A 12,484-nucleotide genomic window follows, 5' to 3' on the forward strand; every position below is an offset into this window, starting at 1 on the left:
CATAAGTAAGAAGAAGAACAAATTGTGTACGGTTGATAATAAATTTCAGACAGAAGAATGCATTTACCAGAGCTTGTTTTCGCGAAAATAAGCAAAAATTGTGAATTTTCGTGGCTTGTGCTTTTTAAATAAATTTGAAACCAGTAAAGCGATGATTTACGCTCCCCCCCCCCCTTTCGCGTAGACTACATCATGTCTCAATTTCATAAAAATCCCTGGCGTCCCTGACTACGCAAAAGGTGATCAATTCGGCGGGGAATGGCCCATAGATTCTTGGCTCGTAACGAGGAACACGTTTCACGGACTCCCTGGACCAGAAGCCAAACTCCGAACACGATAATACTGCAATTTACATAGCTAAATTGATGAAAACTTTATCACTACCTCGAATTGTACCATATCATTTCAGTGTCACAAATTTTTGCCTAAATAATGCCAACAGAAAGAAACTAAACAAGGAAGACTCGGAACTATTGCTTTGCCACGTATACTATTCTGAAAAATATTAAAAGGCGTCTAAATTTTCTGAAAACTTACATAACTCAGATAGGGCAAATGTCCCAATGCTTGGACATTTAAGGTACGGAGGAAACACGTTGGAAAAAATTTTAATTATTCGTATAAAAGTCCATTTATGTAAAAACGATTTTGCAGTCACATGATATACCGTGTGTATTTTATCATTAAAAAAAAACATATTATTGGATTGAATTATTTTGTAAAATATTGAAAATTCATAGTCCTTACAATGGTCCAATACTTGGACAGCTTAACTACTCAGTATGTCCCGATTTTACTGTCTCATTACATGGACACATTATGAAACATCAGCAATTTGGATGTTTTCTAGGAAAATTAAATAAAAAAAAACACAATAGGTTTTTTTACATATTTCTTCTGTATAAGTAATTTATGCAAATCAGTAAATAAAATTGAGTAAAAAGAATCTATTATTGAATGACTAATTTTAAGGTTATGTTCGCTTAAGGGGTTATGCCTACCTGCAAGGTCTGAAAACGCAAGTATTTTCGGGATTATTTTTTAAAAAAATTTAAAGACTTTTTCAAATAAATGGTTGTATATTCGAAAGTATATATTTGAAAGTTCTTGTAGTTTTTTTTACAATGCGATATCTAAATAAATAATGGAATTATAAGCGATCTCCTGGCAGTATTTTTTTTATTACGGTGACCACTGTAGCTTTGATCTGGTTCATCAGAAATAAAAAATTCGACCAAATTTAGTTAGTATATTAGATTATCTTGTCCTTAATCGTGGCTTTTTCATTTCCGTTGCGTAGTTTTTATTTTACAGATAAAAAATTATGAAACATGAGCGCGATTCTGTGGTGAAAATCGATACTTTTGCTATGAGAAGTCGCCATTTTGTAGCAAATTAATATTTTGGGATAATGAACGATTAAGGACAAGATAATCCAATATATTAATTAAATTCCTGCGATTTTTTATTTCAGACGAACCAGGTCAGAATTAGTGTAGCCACCGCAAACTACTGAAAAAAAATCGCTGCCGGGAGATCGCTGATATTTTACTTATTTATTTATATTTCCCATCGCAAAAGTTACCACAAGTAGTTTAACATGTACACTTTCGAATACATAAAGGTTTATTTTAAAAATATCTTCAAATTTATTAAAAAAAAAATCCCGAAAATACTTGTGTTTTCAGACCTTGCAGATAAGCATAACCCCTGAAGAAAAAAAAGAAATAGTTCAGCAAATGAGATAAGAGCAATACTAAAATGGTGTAAATCGGAGAGTTGAAGAAAATTAATTTTTTTACGAGTGTTACAAGTTTCCTAAGAAAAATATGTGTATGAATATATTTTATTAAATATTTGAATAATTAAAAAAAAATAGTTCTTTTATGGATAAAACGAATATTAAATGTAATAATCAGTATAATTTGCACTAGTGTTCTAGTACTGGAATCTACGTGCCCACGTATTGGGACATTTACCTTACCCCCTGTTTAATTTCAAATTTCACTTTGCATACATCCCCAACACAATCTACACGTCGATACCACCAAACTTATAAAAAAAAGTTAATTATCTCCCTCCTACACCTTTCTCAACATAGAAGTAAAAATGACATCCCAACAATCCGAAAAAGCCAAAAAGACATGTAACTCTTGATTTCAACCCTCTACATCCCGCGTGTAACCGAATTCCTTAAAGCCTCGAATCGAAGGACCGAATTGAGCGCAAGGGAACATACGTGTCTGTCGACGCACGATCAGAATATATCCCCTTCAGCCAGATCAGACCAGGTCTGTATTCAAGATCCCCAGTTCCTCGAGGAAGGGAAGGGTGCTGAAAGAAGCACGAGTCGAACGTTAATTCGGCGTCTGCGTCTTTCCCTTGGAAATTCCTTTTTCGTTCTCCACCTTTCGCCCTCCCCTTCTTCTCCTCTCGCTGCCGTCTGTTCGTTTCCTAGCGAGGTGCGGCAACGGTGTGGACCGAGTGCATTAAAATAAATTAATTTTCATGAGATTTTCCCGTAGCGAATGGCCGTTACGGGACTTAAAATAATAATTCAACGGGCCGCATGGGCGCGAATTTGCATGTCTACGTCATGGCACGATTCTACGGGGTAGCCAGCGATCTCGCTGGGTGAGAAAGGAGCTGAAATGGAATTCAAAAGACGGTGACACCGTCTGAATCGTAAGACGCAGGTTGCACGAGGGCGAGCGGGATGGAAGCCTGCTTATTGTAAACTGTAAAGGATACTGAGTGACTTCGGCCAGCGACGTTTATGCTTGCTTATAGTGCTTGCGAGGAAGGATATTGTTAAGTTTCTGGACTCTAGAGTGATTTTCATATTGTGAAGTGGAATCGAATGATAGCACTTTTGTTCTGAATATCAGGTGGGAACATCTTCAATCTTTATTTTATGTATTAAGGGTACTACACTGCGTTCCATATTAGAGCGTACTCGTTTCGCGCAGGGATACACTGTTGATTGGTAGTAAACTGGCAGGGAAAGTGCCATGACCAATCGCGAAAGTGCTACGGCCAATCGCGAAAGTGCTACGACCAATCGCGGGTGTCAGATCCGTGGGAGTTGCGCGGATCGGTCGCAAATCGCTAGGGGCGTTGGTACGCTCTTATATGGAACGCAGTATAGGCAGTCGTTTGTGTCGAAAATGAAGCATTTGTTTTTCAATTAACCCCTTCGCGACAGTGGACGAGATATCTCGCTACACGGTATCTGTCGTACGATGCCACGGACGAGTTATCCCGCGACACAATATTGGGATTCGCTGCACTGCGATACGCTACCTGGTGACGAAAATCAGAACCTGAAAGAGTAGGTCGCTGGCTGCGGTTACGTATAGAAAGTGTGTAAATAATTAATTTAAAATATATTCATTTTATCTTGTTTGTGGTAAAATTTTTGCTTATCAATTTTGATACTATAATCAATTTACTTAGTATCTACTTTCAGTGACTGTAAAAATTCTTCGTTTATTATTCGCTAAGATGTTTTGTAAATTAATTGTTCTTCAAATTAGAACTATCTTGGTAAATAAACACGCGGGATAACTCGTCCGTGGCATCGTACGACAGATATCGTGTAGCGAGATATCTCGTCCACGGTCGCGAAGAGGTTAATTACAAAGAAATAAATTGAAACTGAGACTTGTTCTTCGACACAGCAATTATTAATATCATAAGCTTTATAAACTCATATTTGTTTAGTCAGAAATATGCATTATATTGGGAGTAGAACATTAGTATGCGACACTAGCGGTCGGTACGCAAACTAATAGTAATGGCCGACGGAAGTATAGCATTTATTGCTACTACATATTGGCAGAGACTTCAAAACTCGGAAAAAAATGGAATTTTCACAGTATCGACAAACTGTATGAAAAAAATTGTTGTGTTGCAAATTGTAAGTCTACAATGAAGAGTAATCTCAACTTAAGTTTTCATAATGTGCCAAAAAGTGGAGCAAGTAAAATTGCAAGAAAAAATTCATTTGGAAATTTAGAAATTATCGATAAACGAGCAGAATGGTTAAGAAAATTAAATATCCCCAATGATACGACAGATGTAATAATTTGCTCAAGACATTTTCGTGAAAATAATTACTATTTTCCCGATGTAGATGCTAGCAAACGAGTTTTAAGAAGAAATGCAGTTCCAGTATCTGTAACTCTCACTGAACAGGGAGAAGCATTGAAATTAAGAAGAGAAGAAAGACTTGCTCAAAGGCAGTTAACAAAAAGCAATATGGACAGTCATAAAAAATGTTTGCATGCATGGCCACTGCCAGCCTTGCTGGAACATACCATTTTCTCTATATAAACCTCGTCAGGCAAATTATTATTTGAGCGTTTAATTTTGAACTTCCCCGTAATCGTGTGTGGGTTAGAAGTTAACGCACTCGTTTGCAAACATAGCGCATATATATATATATATATATATATATATATATATATATATATATATATATATATATGTATTCCTCATCTCTTCAGTTTCATCGCTTATAAATATCATTCCCGCATACAATTATCATTCCTGAATTTACGATATTCTGCCCTTCGATGATATTTCTCGATGACGGCGTTGCTTGTACACATTTCAAGATTGTGTCCAAACGAATCGTCAACATTTTTTACTGTAAGAAAACTTTGAAATATTCTTTTATACTACTGGATCCACATAAACATATACCTAGTAAAAGGTATACTTGCGTCGTCCATATTTGTTATGCACACTAGCGCCACCATTCTCGCGGTGGTAGAATCCTTTGCCAATACGACGCTACAGATGGATCATTGAAGAGGCTTTTTAATAAAGTTTCTTTTGTTTTGCAATGGTAACTCAAAAACAGAGGTTCCAATCGATTCAAATCAGATTCGAGCATATTCACAGAATGTGTAGTTTCGGTCTGAACCTAAATTGAAGCTAATTAAATCTCTTATTCTTTACGAAAAGAAACTAAAACCTTTTTCTTTAAGGAAAAACGCACTTTTTGTAAAAATAATTTTGCTTCTTTTACAGTTTCAGCTCAGAATCAGAGGTATTGCGAAGAAGAATTTTCAAGCAGGTCGCTGAATTTCGTTTCCTTTCATCAAAATCGCTGCAAAGCGAAATAAACTTTTTTAAAAAGCCTCTTTAATGATCCATCTGCACCAAATCATTTTTCCAAAACAAACATATTTTGTTAAAGCTTATATTAATAAACATTGTGTCAAAAGAACAAGTCTCAGTTTCAATTTATTCCTTTGTAATTAATTGATCAAGAAAATGCTTCCTTTTCGTGATACGATTGGCTGTATGCACCTACCGTAAATCCAAGAGCTGCTTAGATTTGTCACTTCACCTTTTCGAAGTCTGAGATTTTCTGTATTCACCACTGCTGACACTTGCGGGTTGAAAGAGTGGTTAATCAGTTTCTTAGGGCTCAGGCTGGAAGAGATCTAGCATGAGCTTTATCCGCAGTTGCGCCTTTTATTGCTACCAGGTCGAAATAAATTAACGACCGTTGAAGAACTTTCCAACTTCTCGTTCTGTCCAGTTCGACCACGTAACAGCGTCGTAAACGTGCCAAGTGGAAGGGCCACGTTCCCTGTCGCGTTTATTCGCGGCAGACCCTTCCGAGTCCGAAAGTGCCCTCTGGCGCTTCTTGACCAACCCTTCTTCCTCTCCGCCGTTTCACCCCCTACACACTGGCACGTGTTATTTTCCTTCTTACGTTCTCTTGTCGCCGTAACGGAAGAACACTGGCACGAAAGCCCAGTGTCGATTAAACCAGTGGAATTTCCCCGCTTTTAGCTGAAGATCGACACTCCAGCCAGACTGTCCCCTGACCGACCATTATCACTCGGTGGTTGGTGGCTGGGAGGATTTTTTAATTCACGCCTACAAAGGCGTTGCAACAATAATTTTAGACTTCTTCTGGGCCTACGTCGCTGCTTGTTTAAAGCTTCGTGGGGAATGTACGATTTTACGATTACGAAGCTTTGTTATGGTAGGGCGGCGGGCGGTTCGAGTGATCACACGGAAGTCGGTGCGTGTTCGTTTCTTAAAGCTGTAGGGAAGTAGGAAAGTAATTTTGCGATGTCTGAAGTTTTCCCTATTATCAGTGCACTCTGTACCGTCACACTTGGGTCCAAAGAGACCCAGGAATTGCCGGGTTAGGATTCGGGGTTACATTTATCTAGAGGTCCGAGACAAAGGTTCAAGTTCAGGAGTTTATTTAGAATAAGTTGTAAATCGGAATTAAAAGAAACTTTTTTCATTAGTATGTAGACTTGTTATCTAGATTTGCAGAAATTTCTAGTAAGTGACCACTCCAAACGGTGTATCCGAAAGCAAAAGATCGAATGGATTTTAAAAATAGAATAAACGTATTTGTCATCAACTGATTTTTATTAAGCGATTTTATTATTCAATGATTTTTAAACGATTTTATTCAGCTTCGATCCTCTGTTTGTTTATTTCTTGTATTATGTAACTCAATTGTAACTCACTTCCAATTATCCAATTAACTTGAAACTTTGCAGGCGTGCGTACTTTGGATGACAATATTTTAAAAAAAAATTAAACCCCTGGGGGTGAAAAAATTACCCAGTCGCAAATAAATATTACCCATAAACGGGTCGCTGGTCGCATCGAGATTTGAAATTAAATAATAGATATTTCTAAAGATGTCTGAGCTGTGAAATTGTAAATCCATGAACACTAAATACTAGAAAATAAAAAATTATATAAAGAACATTATGTTACACGCTTTTATTAAAAATGCACTAAAAACTAAAAAAAAATTATTTTCTTGTACTACAATTTCGATAGTGGTTTTTCACTTTAAATAAAATCGTGGAGCAGCGTATCTCACAACAAATTCATTTCGACGCCTGGCGCTGTATTAAATTGATTCATATTCTGTTATGAAACATCCTGCTCCACGATTTTATTTAAAGTGAAAGACCACCATCGAAACTGTACTACAAGAAAAGAATTATTTTTTAGTGTTTAGTGCATTTTTAATAAAATCGTTTAATATAATTTTTTTATATATTTTTTATTTTCTAGTTTTTAATATCGCATTTAATATTGCAGGTTGAGTTTTTGATGGTAAAGGACATTTTTATCGCTGTTACCACTTTGTATAGGGTCAATATTCAATATTTTCGTGTGAGTACTTAATTATTGTGTTTTGCGTATGTCGAATAATTTATTCTTCTACTTATCACGCGGTAATTTCGTTAAATGTTGAATTATTTTGTAGAAAATACTTAGTTTTCGTGGTACAATCTCAATTTGTTTAAAGGCTAAGTATGTTTTGGCTTATGAGTAAGTTAAAGTAGAATACTAAAATTTTATATGATTGTATTTCTTATTTAGAGAAAATAAAATGACAATCTAAGCAGTGTAATTTTTGTCTTCATAAAATATTTTGTTTTATGCAGCCACTGTTTTATTCAGTTTTCATTGTCTGTTTGTGAGATTGTACCATCACGCACATCATCGGTGAAAATAAATGTATAAAATCACAATTTAATTTCTATCGCATTAAAGCGGTTGCAACTCGATTTAAAGTTATAACTCACCGAATGTAGAATCTTGCTGACTTCCCCCATGGAATGTTCTGCGACACAAAATTACATATTTGTTAGAAAAATTACAAAATAATTAAAAAATCTTAATCTAGAATAAACATGAAATATTAAAAATCCCCAAAATGGCGCTATTGTAAAGACAAAGTCGTAAACAATTTGCGTCTTCTTTATTAATAACAGAAAAGTTATCACAGAAATTGTTATAATTTTAATTCATGCATCCACAAGACAGCTTTATAAGTTTTTGATATACCACATCCGCAAAGTTGAAAAATGTGGTTTTCAGAAAAACGGCAAAGAGATTCTAACGACTCCCTAAACTCACAAAATTTATGTATATTATCCAAGAGCCAAGGAACACGTACGTAAAATTGAAGACTGCTGCAAAAAGGAGTCAGAATTGCAGAGCTCCATAATTTGCAGGAATTGAGTTATAGATGGCATTGAATGTAAAAAAATATGAATAGACTAATGCAAGAAAGAGGCAGATTCAATACTCCAGTCCCAAGTTATAAGGATTCTAGTACTTGCACCCTATTTGGGTTGCACCCTAGTTATATTATAATTTATAATACCTGTTTATACCTTCAAAATATTTGTAGACAATAACTTCGTAATTCCAGAATAAGTAGTCGAGAGTTTTTGAAAATAAAATAATTTTTTTCTAACCAGCCCTGCTACTAAATTTTCACTTTGATTCACTGTGGAGCAGCACAAAATTTTGAAAATTCCCCCGCCATACAAATAATATATTTCTGTTTATTAATACTGCTAAATGCTGTGTTAATATGTAAATGGTAAGTGGATAAAATACTTTGAACATGCGGCTAAAAATATTTTGTTGACACTGTATTTATTACTCTCCCAAAAGTGAATACATTTGGAGCTACCTCCTTGCAGCAAAGTCTTAATTGGAGAACAACACACTCAGTAAGTAGTCTCCTCCCTATAGATTCCTAAAAAAATAACCCGGCTTCGGGCCTCCTAAAGAGAAACCCCCATTAACTTAACAAAAACCGATACTCAACATCACTATATATATAGTATCTTCACGCGGATTTCAGCACCCAGAGATGGGCAAAATTTTTACTTAAATACAAATTTCGAATACCGAATAAAAGTTAAATAAAAAAAAATTAAAAATTAAAACCGACTTCAAAAAAATAAAAAAGCGCTAAAAAGTAAAAAATAATTTTGTTCATTATTTAATCTACGACTCTCAATATTTTTATGTCGGCGCCTCATCATTTGCACTGTGTAAATATGGCGCCGCCTTAAAATAAATTGAGAGCCGTAGATTAAATAAGGAACAAAATTATTTTTTACTTTTTAGCGCTTTTTTATTTTTTTTGAAGTCGGTTTTAATTTTCTTTTTAAATTTTTATTTTTAACTTTTTAGTTATTTAAGTTATATAACTACATTTGTTTAAATAATAAAATATAATATACATATATAATATAAATATAACATGATATACAATATATATTATAATATAATATATCTATACTATTATATAAAATTGAAGTTGAATACTTTGAAATGCGGTTTCTCAGTAAATATGAACTGTACGCACAAGTGTGTTACATCACTTTGTTCGTCTTGGCGAGACGAAGGTTCTAACGTTTTTATTTTTTTAAAATACTGATTTTTAAGTAATAGTAGATCGGGACGCGACCGCCAGGTGGCGACCGGGCGAGCGCTTCTCGCTTGCAAAACAACACCGTGGCGGGAATAAGTGGCCGAGGGCTCTCGAGTTTACAGATTGCAGATTACAGATTACGAATCAATCACGCTAATATTTTGGGCGAAGCCGAGACGGGGGATGCTAATATAATATAATATTACAACGTAGAGGAGACACGATTCCGAGCGATCGTTTTTACTCCTTTCTTGCCGATGGCGAGAGGGAGATGGAACGAGAGCAAGAAATGGTAAAAGATAGACGACAACCAGTTGATATTTTGTCTCGCTCTGTTTTTCGGTCGCCTGATACTCCGTTCTTTGCCTGTCCGCGCATACAAAATGCATTACAATGAAACAGATTTCTTATTTTTTGTGTAACTTCGAAACTACTTTACCGATTTTGATAATTCTTTTTCCATGACCTAAGTTGATTGAAGCCAAACTAAATGCAGTAAGTTTCACCAAAATCGGCTCAGTAGTTACGGAGAAATTCGCGGACAAACATAATACGAGTAACATACATACAAACAAACACCTCGAACTGAGAACCTCTTTCTTTTTGAAGTCGGTTAAAAAAATATTCGTCATGTGTCATGTGTAATAAGGGTTAACCCGGGTTACGAATAAATTCTCGTCGAATAAAGGGATTAACATTATTCGTTAAATAATCCAATGTTAAAGTAACTTTTATCGAATACGTTATTTAAATAATATTTTATTTAGTTAATGCCCAGCTCTGCCAGCACCTTCACGCCGATACCATCTACCCCGATACACGCGTATCCCAAACGATCTCCAGGCGTGTCCCAGTAGCAGTCGGGGCCACGGGGGTGCACTCGAGGAACTAATTTTAGTTTTAAGTAATGGTGGCGCAACACGCGCGCCGCCTCCGTTGGAACTCGTTACGATTCCAGGGGAGTCGGGCAAAGTCGACAAAGGAACTCGAGCGAGTCCAAGTGTTGTCTGTGATCCATAAACACTCGAGAGAGAGAAAAAGCTCGGGGGGGGCTGGTCGAGTGGGAGCCGGAGGGGGTGGCTTGAAAACGGTGGGCGGTCGGGTTGGGATTGTGCATTGGTTTTAGGATCGCCATGGGAGCGAGAGGCTCGCGGGCCCGACACGCTCGTTTGCCTCCTGTGGACCCAACCTCGATCTGGAAAAGAGTCACCGGGGACTGCTTCCCGCTACTTCCTGCCCGCGTGCATCCGCGTCGCTAAAGTTCCGCCGTCCAGGACGAGCGCCAGTTTGTTTCAGTCGCTACACCCGCCGCCGAGGAATAATAGCTGGGCTGCATGTGCGACTCCGGGCGACTAAATAAGTTATACTAGCTGGCGGAGCCGTGCTGTCCTCGTAAAATCATTTAGACGTCGAAGTGAATATGATTTTGTGCGCCGAGATAAGCTGCTCGAGATAACTATTGCGAGATAGGGGGCTGGAGCAGGGAAATCCTTGTTGAGTGCCAATTGATAGCGCATGGAACACAAAAATCGGAACCGATTCGTTGCCCTGTGCCTTTCTGTTGATTTTGATATAACAAGCTTGTTAGCAAGCATGCACGTTGCTAACTCAAAAATTATTGTTCGGCTATGGAAGAATAAAGTGGCCTGTAGACGGTCAATATTGTTGTGCAATATTCAATATTGGACAATAAATATCAAAACCGTTTTGATTTACACAATATATTGTACAATCTTCCAATATGATCCACAGACGCTAAATATATTGTGCAATATCAATCAACCTTTCAATATTATTGTGCAACCTTGCAATATGATCCTCAGACGGTCAATAATATTATAGCATATTGAATATTGCGCAATAATATTGAACGTATACAGGTCGCTTTAGGTAGACAGAAAACGAGGTGGAGGGCTTTTACAGGTCTTGAATATATTTACACTCGCTTTACAACTCGGTTTCAGACGGAATTTAGATTCTGATTTTATAAAAAGAATTTTTTTTGTATTTTTTTTGTGAAAATAGCCACATTCATTTGGATTAGCCGAACGTAATGAGCTGAGGCACGTTTCGTGATCCAAGAGTTTAAAGTTCGAAAGTTTTTAAACGACAAACAAACACAAACATATGAACCTTCTGCTTTATGTATTAAGATATAATGGCATGTTAGTCGGTGGAGTGCGGGTGGAAATAAAACATTGAAAAGGTGGACCACACGTAGAGTTATATGTGCACGACGTTTGTTAAATAATTAAAGATTATTATGCACACCTGTAATGGCTCTAGGGTTATTTTCAAGCTGCGATTTATTTTGGTCTCACCCCCTAATATGCATCCATTTCATAAAAAAATAGTCCCTGAAAAAGATTGTTGCAATCGGACAACAGGAAAGGGTGCCGACTAGTCCTTAAAGTTTAGAATTCATCAATGGTTTGAATTTGAAGAATTTCTCAAAAATGGTAAGCCAAATCGAAATTTTGTTCAAATAATATTAAAAGATCATTCAATTTTCTACAATTAATATATATATAATTTTTTCGTGCTTCCAACCATTTTTTAGATAATAACGTTTGAATATAGAGAGGTCGGTACTTCGCTCGTATAGGCAATACGTCACGCCGTACAGGTGGGACGCGTGAAGTGCTGATCTGTCTATATTCAAACGCTATTATCTAAAAAATGGTTGGAAGCACGAGAAAATTGTATATACAGTAATTGTAGAAAATTGAATGCTCTTTTAATATTATTTGAACAAAATTTCGATAGGGCTTACCATTTTTGAAAAATCTTTAATTCCAAACTATTGATAAATTCTAAACTTTAAGGCTTGGTCGGCACACTTTCCTGTTGTCCGATTGCAATAGACTTTTCCAGGGACTATTTTTTTTATCAAATGGCGCTGTTCTAGGGGGTGAGAGCAAATTAATACAAAAGAAATGTCGACACGTATAAATAAGGGCCACTCTAATGTACAAGTATGAAACATCAGTTGTGAGCTACAGAAGTGTCCCGTGGGAAAAGATCTTAATGGCTCGGATCGATCCAAACACTTCCAACTCGCAACTGCTTCGAGGTAAGTCTGATTGAAGAGCTTTTCCTTAAGGTATTGAAATTAAGGGGCCAATAATAATGAAACTGTATTAAAGAAATTGAAAGAAAACGTTCAGGTTTAAATTCCAAATTAACTACAGCTGAAGGAGTTTCTCCGTCCCACGCGCGGAAGAAAATAAGGAAATACAGGAATGC

Source organism: Andrena cerasifolii, chromosome 11, assembly GCF_050908995.1.
Source record: "Andrena cerasifolii isolate SP2316 chromosome 11, iyAndCera1_principal, whole genome shotgun sequence".
In the NCBI taxonomy this organism is placed as follows: Eukaryota; Metazoa; Arthropoda; class Insecta; order Hymenoptera; family Andrenidae; genus Andrena; species Andrena cerasifolii.